Here is an 18,179-nt window from a genome sequence, read left to right on the forward strand (position 1 = left end):
AAACAAATCACGTCTATGGGGTCACCACTGAATGTAAGTGTCCCCAGAAACGCACCCCCCTTAGTGAGAGGCACTAATGGACACACCCCAGAAGGGGAATGAGGCCAGGACCAAGTGCGGGTGAGATCAAAAAGAGCTTTATATAATTCAATATAGGGCATGCAAAGGACTCTGTCTGACAATAGCAAAGACAGTTAGTTATATTACAAATACACGTCATGCATGAGGTAAGCTATAGGGGCCACAGAGTCTTAGGGCTTGGGTGGTGATGGCTAGGTGGTATACAATGTATACAGTTGCTTCTGCAGGATTGGCGGACGTTGGTGCTGCGCCATGTGGGGTGGGAGGTCAGCTGGGCTCATCGGGGTGTAGCGCTGGGCCGGACATGCCTTGTAACAATGAATGATAACTAAACTAACATTTGCCCTTTTGGCCACACATTCCCACCCATTCGTCACACTTCATGTGTCCTGTTGATTTGCAACTCTTGTAGGCGCTGACCTTAGATCAATGCATGGCCAGGAACATTGATATGCGATCTGGAGTGTCTCAATATATCAGTTTGGGGGATAGCTCAGGTTCAAACAATCAGGTCTCATGGGCATGGTCAGGGGCATGGGTGGGGGTGCTTGACTTACCATCCTTGGCAATTTCGGTGAGGGATGGTATTACGATCTGTTGGTACACGTGTGGGAGCCCCCCTTTCTAGGGTTATTAACTCAGGGTCGATGGAACTACTGGCCCGTGGGGGACATGTGACTGGTGCCTGAAAGGCGGTGGGATTTAGGACCAGGTAGCTCGTAAGTCATGGAGTCAGGCTGTGGCGGCCTCTGACACGGGGGAGGGTGGTGGATGCTTGAAACGGGTCCAGCAGGGTCGGGAGGGAAGGCAGGGCTGTGCTGTTTGCACACTGTCTATCTCGAGAGGGCATGGGCAGGAGGAGGGGGAAATGACCCTGCAGCTCCGTGTGTGGCAACCTGCACGAGGCGGTTTACTGTCGTATGGGTGAGGGGCGACTAACAGGGGTTTCTAAAAGCACTCATATGTATTTGCATTGACATGGGATACTAGCTGGGGATCATACTTTTTTACATAGAACTTCACATCTACAGTCGACATACGAACATGAGGTAGCGTCAGTCAGGTGTGTATACAGAGTGTATAAAGAGAGCAACACAGGTTATTGTTCACAGTTATCAGCTGTCCAGTTTTTGTACATCTCTTCATTATATGCAATATCGGTTGCACATTTTTCTCTTTACCCATTCTCCTTTACATTAGCAGCGAACGTTAGTCAACAAGGCACATATTACATAAATGGTTTCTACACGTTGCAAGGGCTTTCGGGGTGGGTATGGGTGCGAGGCGCCATGCCGTCTATAGTTGGGGGGCTTGGTGCAGGGGTCATGGCCTGCAGGGCTGGTCTCAGTTACATCCTAATGTTCCTGTTCATGGCTGGGGCAATGATGCACTGCGGAAGGTTAACAGGTACAGTGTTTTATTTTGTTGTTTGCTTGCGTCTGGTGACTCGTGAGAACGAGTCCTCAGCGGACCTGCCATGCAGTGGGAGGTGGGGGAAGTGTGGGCCTCTGTGAGCACGGTCAAGTGGGGGTCACTCTGCAGCGTTCAGTGTCTCTTCCTTGGGTTAGATATGCATGTTTCTAGCAAGATGGGGATGGCTTAATAGAAGATGGCGTCTATGCTCTGCCACATAACGTGGTGGTGCAGCCCCATGTGTTGGCCTGCAGCCGCCCCGCTGCCTGGGCCCGGGAGGCCGGGGGGCTGCCGACAAGTCATGGGTCTTAGCCAGGGTGGGACATGTAGTGGGAGGGGGGTCCTATTGACCTACCCTTCCCTACATTTGTCTATTTGCAGGCTTCCCGCATGGGCATAGATGCTTTCTCTCTCTTCCCCAAGGAAAGATTCTCATTCTTTGCCTGTCATCTCTTGTCCCCAAGAAGTATGACTACCCTGCCCTTCACCCTGGTCTATGTTCAGTATGCTTAAGGACAAGGTTCTATGCTCAAGACGAACAGATTTTCTTTGTTTCATGGTTGAAATGCTGTGGACGAATCCTCTTTTCCTTGACTTCCATAAGTGCTGCCTCCCTTTAATTCTTGATAAGCTTTATCAATCATATCTCTGATGCTTCCTTTATCAAAGCCTTCTTCTAATTATTCTAGTTGCCCATGACATTGCTTGCTTTCTCAGAAGGAATTCTTCTATCCTGTCCCGTTGTATTGCTGGGCTTGGCCCTATTGGCTCCTTTCGAATCAGGCTAAACTCAGAATCCTTCTGTCTCCTTTTTTGTTCTAATTCTTCATCTAGTTCCCTTCGTTTTCTCGTCTCCCATCTAATTCTGTCTTCCTCTTGCCTTTGTTCTTCCCTTCTTACTCCTGCCCTTCTTTCTTCCTCCTCTCTTTGTCTCTGTATCCTTTTTCCCTTAATTTCTGCGCCTCTTCCTCTTCTCTCTTCATTTCTCTTCTATCCCTATCTTCCATCACTCTGTTTATTATCATATTTTCTTTGCTCTTCTGCTCATTCTTCTTTCTTTTGTTGTTGCTACTGATACATCTGCTCTCATCACTTCCTGCTCTTTCTTTTGTGCTCATCTTCTTTCAATCTCTTCTCCTGTTCCTTATTCCTTCTATCCTGTTCATCCTGGTCTTCTTTTTGCCTGACCTCCTCAATTCTTTTCCGATCTAGCTTGAGTAATATCTGTCCTCCCAACCATTTGTTCTGCACGAGCATTACCTCGTCAGCCCTGGCCTTTTCTCCTTTCCATCTCTTAATTTCCCTTTCTATTTTTGTTGACACATTCAATCGCTCACTCTTCTCTTCCTTGTCTTGCATGATCCTGAAGATCTCCTCTTCTCTGTTATTTTTCTCTGGGCTATCGCCACTGCTATAAGCAGGCGGTTCATATATCAGATTACTATATCTGGTCACCGCTTTTAGTTCCTTTTAAGGATACAACCCTACTTCTTCCACACTAGCACCTTTCACTTCAAACGAGGTAAGTGGAGCTGAGGGCTGAACACCTTCCTCCTTACACTGACTAAGCATCCACTCCTCGGGTGGCCGATCCTCTCTCTCTTCCTGGTAGATTTTCCAGAGATCTAGAATAGTTAACCTTTTTCTCTAACTTCTTCCCCGTGTACGCAGTGTGCAAGTATGTGGTCATGTGTTGCAATATCACGTTTGACCGTGATCCCCCTTGTGGCCATGGCATGAACATCTTATCTGCCGTGCCTTTCACCCATTCCGCACTGTACTGTTTGAGCTTGGGCATGTTAATGTCTTACATAAGTGCATCAGGGGTGTGTCTCCCATTGTGACGAGTCTCAATTGACTGTCCATACTTACCAGACTTTATGAAATACTCTCACCACTTTTTTAATGCAAAAATGCAAAAATTTCCAAAACAGGAAATATGAGCGTGCTCCAACAATCGCAGCTCAAGCCTTTATCTTTTCAATTAATAACTCTGTCTACCTCTGGATTGGTACCAACCACTTCCCTAGATAGTCCTGATAACTCCTTAACTTTGTTTCAATTTATTTATACCTCTTGTCACTTTTTGAACACCTCTGTTCAACACATACTTCATAGAAAGACCAGTCGACTTTGCACATACTCTAAAAATACCCTGTGATCACCATTTCTTCTCTCGCCTCTAATTAAATACCCTGTAACAGGGTTTAAATTGTCTCCTTGTGTGAACCTGTTCACACGTGGCCTAGTGACTCCTGTTGAAGTATGAGATGACTTCTTCTGGACCCCTTTGGGTAAGGACTCTTAGGCGCTATCTCTATTTCTTCACACAACATTTCCTGTTACTTTAAAATTACCACAACCCTGTCTGCTTAATTTGCCAATCACCTTCTACTCATCGTTCGTCTGTCAATCGCTCAAGGCCTTCCGTATAGTCTCCTCCTCCATCCGACCACTTCGCCTTCGTCTGCAGAGTGCCTGTGGAAACCGGGCAGGCAGTTTGTCAAAGAGGGACCTGCCCACCATCTCGATCCTACTTGCAAGTTTGTTTCTTATCAGCCACTCTCCACAGGAAACCATGCAATCTTCTGGCTAGATGGCAGAGGATGTCAGATCGTCTGAAATACTGGAGCAAAACTGGTTTTGATTTTTAACCATCCGACACTGCTACCACGTGAACATAGAACCCTTTGGGTAGAGTATCATGCAGTGTATGGGAAGCAGAGTAACTCTTACACCAAATAACGGAACCAACTCAGGAATATTGCAAATTGTCTTCTGTTTTATTATCAATTGTCTAAAAGGGATTTACAATGGATATCAATGGACGTCGCACAAGCATTCTTGAAGCATTTCATAAGAAATCATACTTTTAAAACAAAAATTCGTCATACGTGACATCATCCTACGTGGCCAATAAGAAAAAACTATGATGGGTTCTGATACGTTCAAAGGGAACATCTAAGTATAATTTCTATAAAGGGTTGGGTTGTGATAGGACATCTACTGTCAGTTGGACAACTTGTGCCCTTCTCTAGTGTAAGTCATCTTCACCACTCATTAAGTACATGGTATATCATTGGCTCTTAAACTATAAGGCCCTTCATTATACAGCCCTTTACAATTGGTTGGCATGCTTGTGCCAGTCTGGAACATTTGGTTCACTTAGCAGCACGTAAGCTCCTACCCAGATTCTATGAGGTGGACATGACATTGCCTCTCCACCCAATTAGCCCCACGACTCTCATCACCCATGCCTTCTGCCATGAAGATTGTCTTTGAACTTGGCATTGCAAAATATTCGTGCCTCTGGGAATATAAGGGAATGTGAGCACAGCAATGCCCAAGTCTATTTCCATCCTTGGGTCACGTGACATGAGACCACAATCTAGTCCATTTTGCAATAATTTAATGTCTCACTCTCAGCTCCTCTGGCCTCTGCCTCTCAGCAGCTTGATACCTCATTCCCAACAACTTTTTCCTCGGTGTGAGTCCTGAGTGAGCAGACGTCGGCAGACATCCAGAGTCTGTCTTTCTTGTCTATTGCAACGTGACTGGCGAAACAGTCATAACGTTTGGTGGCCGCAGAGCGGGCCGCGGAGTGAGTCCTGAGTGAGCAAACTTCGGCAGACATCCAGAGGCTGTGTTTCATGTCTATTGCAACGTGACTGGGGAAACAGTCAGAATGTTTGGCGGCCGTGGAGCGGGCCGCGGAGTGAGTCCTGAGTGAGCAGACGTCGGCAGACTGCGGCGGGCCAGCCGGGTAGCCGGTCTGAAAAACTAGAAACGTCACGCCCGACACAATGGCATTTCAAAGTGGGAAGCCTCAATGCGGATTGCGCGAAGACCGGCCTGAACACCACCTTGCTCCTAATGAAGATGAGCAGAACTTGGACTTTCCACACGAGCAACCCTTGACAGAAAATGCCACAGGGACACCTCGTAAGCAGGAAAGTATTCCAGGTAAGATTAGAAGCAACTCTGGCCCCCCTCCACACACATCTCTCAACCCTATAGAGCCGGCAGTAAGTAAACTCATAAAAGGTGTAAAAGACCCCTCCACGAGGGTCCTACGACCATTAAAGGAAATCCCAAGCTTTAAAACTACCTCAAGGAAGCCTACCCCTAAACCTGCTGAAAAGCCAACCCGGACTGAGAAAGACACTTTAAACAGGGAACGCTGTGAAGGTGACAAACCTTTTGAAGAGATGGGATGCGATTGGTGGGTACGGGGGAGGGGCATGAAAGCAAGACAACAGCACCCCGTAATAGACTTCTTGACAGCCTGGACAAGAATGGAGAGAAAATTCACCTAACACAGGCTCAAACAAAAAGACAGATAATATCTCCAAGCATCCTATCTCAACAACAGAGGACTCAAGCACACATATCAGGGACGTGAAAGATACTCGGCTCTGACAGCGGCCCAAACAAGCGTCAATCTCACGGAAACTAAGCCACATCTTCTGCAAACACAGGGGAGGAGGAGGGTAACGAAGAACATAGCGCTTTAGCACCATCTGTGTCACTACTCGTGCTACCACCATTGCTTGCAACGTCACTCCCAACCCCAAAAGGCTGGAAGGCTATAAGCAACCATAACATTGACATACACAAGACCATCAAGTGCGAGGACTTAAAGAGCCGGGGAGAGGTCTTTCAATCCCCGGAAAAGAAACAACTTGACCAAACAAACAATGAAAATAAAAGCTAAAATTTACCAATAGGTGAACTCAAGCTGGACCTACGTTGTGATACTCAGCCTACAGTGGACCTGGAAGGAGACCAACCGGGAATGGCAACAAAAAAGGTTGAGAATACTCAGGATAATAGAGAAAAGGAAAAACGGAGCCTCCCCACAGAGGAGGGATTTGTGGAAAAATCAAACAGTGACTCTTTTGGGCGACCACACATAAGCAACGCCCAGACGAGAAATGGCTCATTAAAATGCAGCCCACAGTCCAAGAAGAAGTTCAAGGAGAAGCCTTGTAACCCCAGCAAACCATTTAAACAGATCTAAAATAGAAGAAAACCAATCAATAAGCTTGGGCAAAAAAATATGGCACCAAAAACAACATACTCAGCCGCGTTAGATACATTTTTCAAGACAAAAATAGAAGGAATGAGCCATGCTGAAGACAAAAAAACGGAAATTAAGGATGTTCTGAACCAACCAAAATTAACGACAGGACAACTAAACCCCACATCCGCACGGAACAAACCTCAACGTCAATAAGATGGCACTTCTGGAAGCCTCCTAATCTGTACTCACATCAAGAACTAGCGCAAGAGGCACCCCCAAACCCTACATTAAGCACAACGGGGTACGCAGGGGAAGTGGTGCCAATAAACGACCCCTAAGGGGGTCTTCAAACCTCACCCCAAAATATAACAATGAGGATCAAACCAACGACTCAAAAATAAGAACCAAACACGAGGGACACGACCACAGAGAAAACACTGAACCATAAACAGGTTCCCAATGCAAGAGCTTCAGTGGGGACACAGGTGAATGCCCCTAGAGACCGACTTGATTCGACAACTCGACATCGTCCTAGAAGAGATCTGATGCCACAAGACAAACACCAAGCCTCACCATATACTCCAATACATAACAGATGCTTAAGTGAGGTAACACAAACAACCCCGAAAGACACACCTCACAAAAGAAACGTATTATCAATAATGTCAATGGTCTCTATTGCTTTGGCACCATTCTTTAAACTTTATGAGGCTTTGAAAGACACGTTACAAGACCAAATGTCTCTAATTGTATTAATGCATTCAAAATTGAAGTACTTGGAAGGATACATCAAAGCGACAGAGGGCCAGCATCACAGATCAGGTGAAGGACCATCACAACTGAGAAACCATGACATCTGAGGAAGAACATATACAAAGGAAAGAAAGATCGTACCTGTGACCACTTCTAAAGGATAACAAACAAAAAACAAAGAACTGGGCAAAGCCAGAGCTACACTCGAATCGGCAAAAATAATAGATCTGATCGACCCTCAGACCTCCACTCCCGGCCAAGAACCACCCAGTAAAAAGGTAACAGCAATAGGTATTCTAGGACAAAGAACGGAAGACTGGGAACCTCAAACAAAGACAGAGGAAACACTGAACAAACCACAAGTGAACCCCTTTTCAATACCAAACGCGGGACAAAAAACGCACAAGGGCAAAGAGACCAGCGAGCAAGTAAACAAATTTACCTTTGGTATTTTCAACCACCAGATGCCTTGCGTAGACAAGTGCATAAAGAGCAGACCGCCAACCCAACCGCAAAACAAGAGGTCTTTGGCTTGGAACCCAACTGATTCCCTTCTAGAGCTGAAACAGGTCAAAGGAACATCGACCGCGACCCCTAAGAATGGTGAACAGGGAGGCGGGATCAGGAAAACCCACCATCGAAGGCTCACAGCCCAGCAACGTCTCGTTCAGCACAATGCATGAGTCGGCTGGGGGGGACCCTGATTGGAGCACATATACAATAGAATAATCAGATTCTGACATTAATCCAACCCAAATACCCAAAAGGAAGGCTGATGAGTTAGAAACCAACACTCCTCAGTACAAACCAAAGAAAAAGATACAAATTAAAGAACCAACATCCCCACTGTTCATAACTTTACAAAACAAGCTGGACGGGATCAACCGTCAACACAACAAGCAGAGAGCATTGAGAGACCAAAAAGAGACCCCAAGAACAAGAAACAACACAAAATCACCTAGAAAAATAAAGCGGCAAACTAAATAATCTGACTACACTAGCCCCAACAGAGACCCTAGCGAAGACCCACGAGTGAAAAACAGCAAACAAAAAAATCAATAGTGCCTGCACCTTCAAACTTGAGCGGATTCACCATCGAAGAGACAACCGAACTTTGAACAGGACAATGATACTAGACCTATTTAGGCAAACTCCAAAGATGAGACACATAAAGAACCATGACTTGTTGATGGTAGAACCATGTCCTACAGGCCGTAAGGACCGCTCATACCTGCATATCTCATCCAACGGCATCAAGAATCGGTTAAAAGACAAAGAGCACCACCTGACGAAGTTTGACTATGCCCTATCAGAAGTACGATCGACTAAAGACCGACCAGCCAACACAAAAGTGAGAAAACCATTAGATGAGAAAAGGACTGGCCGAAAGAAGAAGGACGAAAGGTGTGGGACGGAAAGAATTATACATGATCAAAACATGGAAACCAAGGACCACCACTTGCTAACGAAAGAGTGGTTAATGGAAGTCTCCAACTCGATCCAAACGAGCAGGAATCATAGATTTAATGATGACCCACAAAATCACAAATGTAGTGTGTGGAGAACCATAGAGACAGACAGGAAAAATATCCGAACCGAAGGCAGAAGGGACCCATCGGCAATCTAAAAATAACCATAGATCGGACAGAATTGAAAGCTATCACTAAGGAAGGCGAGCCCACAGGAGTAAAAGGTGCTTGGTCTAAGGCACCGGAAAATTGGGTATGGAAAAAAGCAGCAGAGGCGGTAAACACTGAAAAGTAGCCACCATCCGATAGAATTAGGGATGGGGCTACTCTCGAACTGCCACCAATAATACATATGAAACACTATGGGATGTTGGAACACACCATGGATTTGGACACCTGTTGGCCAAAAGTGACGTTAACTTGGGGTCATATGACATCTTGTGCCTCCAGGAACTATGGTTAACTGCCAAACCCCACTTAGATGGCTATGAGATAATATTCTCACCTGCTAAAAAGGGCCTAAAGGGGACACCATCTGCCGGTCTGTTAATTGCAACAAGATCAGGGAGCTGATTCGAAGTGAAAGAAATAATCCATGCATCCCTACTGTTCCAGGCCGCCTTGTTACAAAGGACAACTAAACCTGAATCCCCAGGGTTACCAACGACAGAGTTATTGCTTATAATCAGCACATACTATAACCCAGAGACAATCTCTAAGGAAGATTATTGGAACAGGATGTCCAGCATCCTGGATGAAATTTCACTCAAACAACATCGATTTCAAATCATAATAAATGGCGATTTCAATGCTACCTGTAAAGGGATCAGAGACCTTAAAAAACAACCAGACACTTAGTCTGCAATAGCCGCACAAAGCAGGCTTCTAGAAAAGTTCATGGCTAACCGAACGCTACACAATCTACACTGGTTACACAGAAAGGGAAACCTGAAAGTGCCGTCTTGGCAAAGAGGAGAGCAACAAGCCACTATTGACCAAGTTTACGTTTCACAGGACCTGCTACCGGTAATTAACGACTTGAAAATCATCAGAATGCAGAACAGCGACCATAACATACTGGTTACAACATGGACCACCATTCAAACTTTCTTAAACACTATCTCGTAACAGGTACAAGAGGTATTCTAGTCAAATTGACTGAGACAGCAATCAAACAAATATCGGAGCGGTATGAAAGTAAAAAGAAAACTTTTTAATTGGAAAACCGCCATCAACAGGGATTCCTGGATTACACCTTGTTGTTAACAAAACACGCGATATCCAACGCCAAACCCACCAAATCCAACCCAATGCCACTCCCTAACTATAGAAAAGAGTTTGTACAGAGAAGAAGGGCCTTACGATTAATAACAAGAGTGACAAAAAAGTAATTAACCGAAGAAAACGTACAAAGGCAAAACAAGCACAGAGCACCTGTAGGAATTGGCTAGTCCAACATAGAAACAAGTTATACCAACAGGATGCCGAAACAATGTTGTACGCGAGTTCTGGAGCCTAATACAGGGAACTTCAAAATTCAATGGTGATCAAATGCAGAATAACGTGGGAGAAGCTACATGGGTGACCCACTTCTCCCAACTGTACACTAAACCTAGAGCAGAAGAACCCAAAAGAGAACACAGGGGACGCATTCAAGATCGGGAACCATCGGAATGGAATATCCCTTGTGACGAAGAGTCCATTGAAAATAAAATCAAGAAGCTAAACAGCTGAAGAGCTCCTGGACCTGACAGTCTATCTAACCTAGAGCTCAAGAAACATCCAGAGACCTGGGCTAGATTGCTCGGCAACATATTCAGAAACTGCAACATCAGCCAGTCGGTTCCCCAATCCTGGCGGAAAGCATACATAGTGCCAATCTTCAAACAGGGTGCTAGAGACGATCCATCTCAATACCGACCAATTGCACTATTGGATGTCATCGGTAAAGTCTTTGCCACCTTGGCTCTAGAGGCATTCCAACACTGGCTTAAGGCAACGGACAACATGGATCCCTTTCAATCGGAATTCATAAAGAACTCAGGCACAAACACTAACATCCTCCTTCTAAGTACCATCAAGGGAAAGGCGCTACAGGATGGATCGACGGTATACATGGCCTTTGTTGACCTGGTACAAGCATTTGACCAGGTCAACAGGGACCGACTATGGCACAAGTTGCGAAGCAAGAACTGCCCATCAGTGGTGCTGGGACCGATCGAAGCATTGTACAGGGAAACCACAATGAGAGTACGTCTCAATCAGGGGGCCTCCTGTCTGAAGAAATAGCAACCGCAAGGGGCGTGAAACAGGGGTGTCCGCTCGCTCCATCTTTATATAACGCCTACATTGCTGACTACTAAGATTCAGAAGTCAGAGTAAGAAGCTTCCCAACAACAATAGGAGGAACCAAAATATCGAGACTTTTGCATGCTGACAACATCATTATGTTGGACCAAACACCAATCGGCCTACAAAGACAGCTGAATAACCTGGTATCCTACCCGAAGGAAAACAACATGCAACTAATCACCGCAAAAACTAAAATAATGACTCTTGGCGGAAACGCCAAAAAAGGAAAAAAGAAGCTATGGAGCATCGAAGGGCAGTGACTGTAAAAAGTGAGCAGCTTTAAATACCTGGGAATCACAATGAGTAATCATCGCAAAGAAAAAGAGATGCAAGAAACCCTGTGGTCAAAAACAAAATCACTGACATCCCAAGCTAAAGTCATTGATAGAAAATATGGGAAATTCTCTCTCATCCCGGTACTGAATTTCTTCAAAATAAAAGTGACAACAGCTTTAACATATGGCACAGACACTATGCCCATGCTCCACGACAAAATATGGCTGAAATTTGAGAGCCATTTTTGGAGAGAGTTACTAGGGCTATCAAAGTCAACTCCCATGATGCTCATCAGGCGCAAACTATGTAAAGCCTCACTGACAGCAATAAAAGCAAGAAACACTCAAATGCTATTTAGAAAACAGAACTGTACACTAAGATCCAAAATTCTCGAACTAATCAAAAACGAAATAGTCAGTGGAACAAACGAAACACTGGTAGACTGGGAGCAAAAAAAACAACCAAATATGAAAGGATTTGGACAGCTCCTTGGATGTACTAATACAAAATCCTAACAAAGTGACAAAAAAACTGTTAGAAGAAGATTGGATTAACACTTTAGACAAAGCCAGCACCTACAAAACGACCTTGAACATTCTGGCACAGCCAAAGAAACTAAACAAGGTAAGAGGCTACCTCAAAAAATGCCCCGCCAAAGGGGTAAGTAGAACATTCCTGAGATTCCGCTTGAACCAGCTGAAGACCAATGAAATATTAGCTCAAAGGAACCAATCCCCCTCTGATAAATGTCGGTTCTGTAACAACGTCCAGCAAGTCGAGACCACCTGACACCTCTTATTGAACTGCCAGGGGTTGAAGGTGGTGAGAACACGATATCGGGAGAATGCACTGAAAAAATTCTCTACACTAGACGAGGATGAGTGGTGGTCACTATTAACTAGTGGAACCGACACTCGGTGTGTAATAGGAGTAACATAATTTCTAAAAAGCATTAAACTGGACCTGGATACTCAAGACATAAGATCAATATGAAAGGATGGACACATGGACAAACCGGGAGGAAGGTTGATTAAACTCAACTGTATTTACCTTTTTTTGTAAAAATGTTTCACAATTAAATAAAAAATAAAAAAATAAAAAATAAAAAAATATCTTATTTGAATAAAACCTGGTATGCATGCTCTTCTTTCTTTGTACCTTGACAAGGAGCAATTCAGCTTCTCACATTTGCTGCCTCGAGAATAGATAACCAGCCTTGGCTTGCTTTAACTTTGATACCAGGCCATGCAGCTTCACCCTTCAAGTCTGCGATATCAGCTTATTCTTTGCTGCGACACAGCTCATATTCCTTCTTTCTCCATGGGTTTGAGCTTACTAAAGTTGTGACATTGATGTCCAGATACTATACAATGGCAGCTTCCCCTGCAATCTATGCACTACGTATAGCCAGCTTCTAAGATTATGTAGTTTACTTGAGTTGCTGCATCTGTACAGTTATTAAACAACTTGTATTTCCTGCAGTGCTCTTCACACGTGCAATCTCCCATTTACATATGAGCATTTACTCAATTCTTTATCTTGTCATCAGGTGCTATAAGATCCATGTATTGTCTTCAATCAGTCTTCTCAAGGCGTCACGCTCACTTCTCATGACATCACCAGCTCCTCTTTCTCTCATTTTCATATTTCTTCAGGGGTCTCCTCCATTAGGTTGTCATCTCTTCGAGGGTGGATCAGATATGGTTTTCTCAGTGGGTACCTTTTCTTGAATATTCGCTGTGGAATGGTCATAACTAATGGTGTCAAGCATGACACAATTTCAGCCTTTCAACATACAGGTAGTAGGGGGCGGGACTTCCTTCAGAGGGATTTGGTGGCTCCCCGAAACTTGTTATTTGGTGCTTCTTTTATCTTCTATTCTTTCCCATGTGCGTTTTCCATCCCATCCTCATCGCCAATGTTGTAAATACTTAGGTAAAGTTCAATGTCCACACACAGACCAGCTGTGGAGCCATAGTAGTAAGTCCAGGTAGCTGTATTTATACACATCCAGTTACTCACATGTATTTATCAGATACATGGGAAGGTAGATATAGGCATATGTCAAGTAGCATGCATTCATGGCCAGTGAGACAGAACAGGACTAACTCATATCATAACACCCATCTCCAGATCATTTTTGGAAAACAGTTTCAAGTTGTCATCTAAGGTTAAATGCTTAGGTCCAGATCTAAAAACTTTCTTTGGCGCAAGTGAGGAGATGCACAACTGCATCTCCTCACTTACGCCGCGCCAAAAACAGTTGGGAGATAACAAGGACTTGGACAACGGTTTCTGAGGCAGGGATAAAAATCTTGACCCAGTGGGTAAGCGAAAGCTGGTTACACACTCTTGGGTTTTCTTAGCAAAGTGTGCTTTGAATTAGTGGACATAGAAAATGGTCATAATAAAATGTGCACTGTCCACGCAACTGTTAAAACAACTTTTGTTGATCTTATTCCATTCAGAGAATTCTATTTGTATGTTAAAATAATCTGCCAAAGACAGAGGCACCCAAAAATCGAGTTTATATCATCCGGCTGAGAAGTTGTAGATTTGGGAGTTTGTTCATGGAATTATTTAACAGGCTCGAAAGGCACGCAAATCCCCTTTTTACACGTAAATAATTCCATGAATCAGTCTGTTGTAGCATCGGCTGCTCTGTGAGTAAGTCGGTGGAATTTTATCCTGCTTACTATGTTGAGCCAGGACCAGGTTTTTTGAGTGGCTTGTAGCGCAAAGATTTATTGGCCCTCAAAACATATGCTTGTTGCAACGAGGTAAACAAACATTATCTTCCTACACCTGGATGTCCTTCATCATGTCTGCATAATCCATGCCCCCACATACAAACATTACGGGCCTGATTCATGGAATATATTGCACGGTGTAAAGTGACTTTTCACTGGTGCAAAGTGACTTTGCACTGCCAACAAACACCCTGATTCATTGAACAGTGCAAAGTGTCTTTTTGCTGTAAAAATTGACTTTGCACGGCAAAAAGACACTTTGCACTGCTCCATGAATCAGGGTTGGGTAGTGCAAAGTGTATTTTTGCAGTACAAATGGACTTTGCACAGCAAAAAGACACTTTGCACTGTTCCATGAATCTGCGTGTTTGCTGGCAGTGCCAAGTCACTTTGCAGCAGTCAAAAGTCACTTTGCACCGTGCAAAAAAAGTCCATTAATCAGGCCCCATGTGTTTCTATTTCTGAACATTGGTTGCCTCTTGAGAGATGAGTCTTGAAGCAGCATTTCTTGTAGTCTTCAAGAAAGACTTTAACTGACCCTTTCCAAGGCCACATTTAACTCATACTTAACCCCTTTCTAGTTGATCACGAGGACTTGATTTATTTAAAGCCTCCAAACTCGCTGATGTCAGCTTCCTCTAGCAATGGGCACATCTAGTGAAGTGAGAATCTTACCCTCAAAGTTGAAAATGCTTTGGTAGTCCTCATTTCAACATCCACAAAAACGCCCTAAACCCACAGTAAATGAGCAGAAAATGGCCATAACTGTGTCAGGCGCATATAGGGATACCTTTGTCTGATTCTGGCAGTGCCTAGCCGCTGCTCAAAGGTTTCTGTAACTCTCGGAGTTTTTCAGATCTGAGTGCTTTGAAGTCCCCGTGGTGTTTCTAGCTGCCCGCTTCTTGTTGCTCTGAGGGTTCTGTAGATTGTTTGCTGTCTCATATATGGAGCACATCTCTGACACCAGCCTTTTCATGCACAGCCTGCAGATACATCTACATCTAGGTTACTGTAAGACTCATAATTGCACCCAGGCTGATCTCTGTTTGACTGGCGTCATCTACTCTCACACGGGGAGTGCTAGGGACTCCATACTAGAGTCTTGGCCTGCACTGCACTGATCACAGCACCATCACTCACAGCACGGGCTAATTTAGCATAACCTAGTCACATCAACAAGTTTTCAACACCAGTCCAGAGCAATTCTATGACTCCCGTCTTACACCTGTTTGTCAATACACATAGGAAATAGGCATCTAAGTCACATCCATCGAGACACAACGCTCTAGTCTGTGGGGTACCTTAGTTGAGCAGTGACTGCACCTTTGAACAAGGATACATCTCTACTAAGTTATATTAATGACAGCTGTGTGCTAGGCAAAACACCTTGGAACATGTACATTGACATTACTCAACCGCTGTCGGGACCTGAGGTTACTGTAGAGTCTACAGTAACCTCATGTCCAGAGCAATCTGTTAAGATGATTATAGGTGATCGATTCTGTGTGCTCTGAAGTTCAGTAATTCTTTCTATTGTCTTGGCTCTGTATGCCCTGAGGTTTCCATAGGTCTTTATAGCTGCTTGGTTCCAGATGTTCTGAAGTTTCTGAAGCGCCTAGATGCTACAGCTGTTCTGTCGGTCTTTCTAGCTGTTAGGTTCTAGATGCTCTGAAGTTCCTTAACGTTTTTCTAGCTACATTGTTCTAGATGCACTGAGGTTTATGTAGGTTTCTGCAAATGCTTGTTTCTAGATGGTACATATGTTATGTCTGTTCTTGTAGCTTTTTGGGTCTAGATTCTCTGAGGTGCCATAAGATATTTCTTTCTGTATGGTTCCAGATGCTCTTAAGTTTCAACAGGTTTATATAGATGTTTGTTTCTAGATACTACAGATTGTGTGCCCCTCTTTCTAGTTGCTCAGCTCTAGATGCTCTGAGGTTTCTTAGTGTCTTTCTAGCTTCTGTGTTCTGAATGACATGATGTTTCTTAGTTCTTTCTAGCTGTTAGATTCTGGATTTTCTGGAGAGTTTGTAGGTCTTCTATCGGCTCAGTTCTGGAAGTTGTGCCATTTCTGTAGTTCTTTCTCACTGCCCGGTTCTTGATTCTCTAACATTTATGTAGGTTTTGCTTGCTGTTAGTTTTTCTGTTTCTGTATGTCTTTCTAGCTACCTAATCATGGATGTTCTTACGTTGTTGTAGGCCAGTCTAGCCACTCGTTCCTGGGTTCTACAGAGTGTCTGTAGTCTTGCTAGCTGTTCACTCTGGGTTCTCTAAAGTTTCTGTAGGTCATTCTGGATGCTTGGTTCTGAATTCTCTGACACGTTTTGTATATCTTTACAACTGCTTCATTCTCAACACTATGCATTTTCGGTATATATTTGTTTTGGTCTTGTTTCTGAACGCATTGCCATTTTTATAATTCTTTACAGCTGCCCTGTTCTGATATGCTTCCATGTTTCTGGAGGTCTTTCTGGCTGATCGAGTATGACAAATGTGATGTTTCATACGTCTGTAATGCTACTTGCTTCTGGCCACTCCAGAGTGCCTGTAGGTTTACTGGCTGCTTGGTTCTGTGTGTGCTGTGGTTCTCTAGGTATTTCTAGATGATTGGTCTGTGTGTACTTCTACTTCCATTTCTAGCTGCTCAGTTCTGGGTGCTCTGATCTTTCTGCAGATCATTCTTGCAGTATGGCCTTGGAGTATTTGAAAACCCTCTAGTTCTTTCTTTCTTCCTTGTTCTGGATTCCCTGACATTTCTGCAGGTCTTGCTTGCTGCTTGAGTCTAGATTCCCTGAATGTTCAGTAGGTCTTTCATGCTGATAGGATCTAAAGTTTGTGAGGTTTATGCATGTCTGACTAGATGCTTACTTCTGGATACTCAAAGGTTGCTGTAGGTATATGTTTATTGCTTGCTTCTAGATTCTCTGGCATTTCTGTAGGTCTATCTTGCTGCCTGAGTCTGGATTTCCTGAGCTTTTAGTAGGTATTTCCTTATGATTGGTTCTAGATTATGTGAGCCTTCTGGAGGTCTGACTAGCTGCTTTATTCTGGATTACCATATGTTACTGTAGGTGTTAATACTTGCTCCCTGATTCTCTGGCTTTTCTGTAGGTTTTTCTTACAACTTGAGTCTGGATTTCCTGAACCTTTAGTAGGTCATTCTTGCTGATTGGCTCTAGATTCTGGGCATCTGTAGGTCTGACTATCTGCTTAGTTCTGACTTGCCAGATGTTGCTGTAGGTGTTTTCTTTAATACTTGCTTCTAGATTCTCTGGCCATTATGCAGGTCTTTCTTACTGCTTAAGTCTGGATTTCCTGAACATTTAGTAGATCTTTCGTGATGATTGATTTTAGATTCTTTGATGGTTCTGTAAATATGACTGGTGGCTTAGTCCTGGATTCTCAGAAGTTGCTGTAGGTTTTGCTTACTGATTGCTTCTGGATTCTCTGGCATTTCTGTAAGTCTTTCTTGCTGCTTGAGTCTGGATTTCCTGAACGTTTAGTAGGTTTTTCTTTCTGAATGGTTCTAGATTCTGTCTCCTTTCTGTATGTCTGACTAGCTGCTTAATTCTTTATTACCAGATGTTGTTGTAGGTGTTGTTTAGTGCTTGATTCTGGATTCTCTGGCATTTTGTGGGTCTTTCTTGCTGATTGATTATGGATTTGCTAAACCTTTAGTTTAGTAGGTCTTTCCCTATGATTGGTTGTAGATACTGTGAAGCTCCTGTTGGTTTGAGTAGCTGCTTAATTCTCTATTATCAGATGTTGCTGTAGGTGTTTTTTTAAAACCTGCATCTGGATTCACTGGTTTTTCTGTAGGCCTTTCTTGCTCCTTGAGTCTGGATTTCCAGAACTTTTAGTAGGTCTTTCTTGCTGATTGGTTCTAGATTCTATGAGGTTTCTGTAAGTCTGACTAGCTACTTAATTCTGGATTCTCAGAGGTTATGGTAGGTCTTTCTTACTTCCTGCTTCTGGATTCTCTGGGGTTTCTATAGGTATTTCTTGCTATTTAAGTCTGGATTTCCTGTACCTTTAGTAGGTCTTTTTTTCTGATTGGTTCTA

Source organism: Ambystoma mexicanum, chromosome 10 (genome assembly GCF_040938575.1).
Source record: "Ambystoma mexicanum isolate Mex_15411 chromosome 10, UKY_AmexF1_1, whole genome shotgun sequence".
NCBI classification, from domain to species: Eukaryota; Metazoa; Chordata; class Amphibia; order Caudata; family Ambystomatidae; genus Ambystoma; species Ambystoma mexicanum.